Source organism: Pteropus vampyrus, unplaced genomic scaffold, assembly GCF_000151845.1.
Source record: "Pteropus vampyrus isolate Shadow unplaced genomic scaffold, Pvam_2.0 Scaffold35, whole genome shotgun sequence".
Classification (NCBI taxonomy): Eukaryota; Metazoa; Chordata; class Mammalia; order Chiroptera; family Pteropodidae; genus Pteropus; species Pteropus vampyrus.
The window spans coordinates 8,442,275-8,443,480 of NW_011888816.1; positions in this window are offsets into that span (position 1 = coordinate 8,442,275).

A 1,206-nucleotide genomic window follows, 5' to 3' on the forward strand; every position below is an offset into this window, starting at 1 on the left:
ATTATTAATAATGCTGCAGTGAACATAGGGGTGCATATATCTTTCTTAATCAGTATTTTGGATTTCTTCAGACAAATATATAGAATCTCACCAACAGCCCACAAGGGTTCCCTTTCTCCTCATCCTTGCCAATATTTGTTGTTTGCCGATTTATTGATGATAGCCACTCTGACAGGAGTAATGTGATATCTCATCATGGTTTTAATTTTCATCTCTGATGATTAGTAATGCTGAGGATCTTTTCATGTCTATTAGTCATTTGTATGTTCTCTTTGGAGAAATGCCTATTCAGGTCCTCTGCCCATATTTTAATTGGAGTGTTTGAAATTTTTGTGTTAAGTTAAATGAGTTCTTTATATATTTTTAGATGTTAACTCTTTATTGGATGTATAATTGGCAAATATCTTCTCCCATTGCATAGGTTGTCTTTTCATTTTGTTGATGGTTTCCTTTGCTATGTAAAAACTTTTTAGTTTGATATTGTTTATTTTTTCTTTTGTTTCCTTTGCCCAAGGAGATATATCCAAAAAATATTACTAGGAGCAACATCAAACACTTTACTGAGTATAGCTATACTATTATTAGTCAGTAGAACTATTAAGGCAAAAAGGATTAAAAGAAAATAGTAGAGCCAGTTCATGGTGACAAAAGGTTCAACTCATCAGGAAGATAAAACAATTCTAAATGTGTAGATAGTTAATAATATGTCTTCAAAACATATAAAGCAAATACAGGCAAATCTATAAGGAAAAGAGATAAGTTCTCAAAATGGCAGCTTTAAAAAACAGTGGATGTTAAAAGAAGCAGATGAAAAATCAGTAAGGATAAAGAATATTTTAACAACATTTAACTAATGGACAATTATAGAACACTGTACCTAACACCTACGGAATAAATTTTTTTAAGTACACATAAAACAGTAACAGAATTAACATATACTGGATGATGAAACAAGTCTTACAAATTGAAAATTATTAAAATCATAACAGTATGTTCTCCAACTATATGCAATTAAGTCAAAATCAGTAATAATAACAACCCTAAAAAATACTGATATGTTTGGATATTCAGGAATATAGTTTTGGAATAATTAGTGGATCAAAGAAATCCCAAGAGAAAACTGACAATATTTTGACCTGTATGATAACAAAAATACTATGCATCAGAATTTGTCAGATACAGCTAACACAGTGCTTAGAAGAAAAC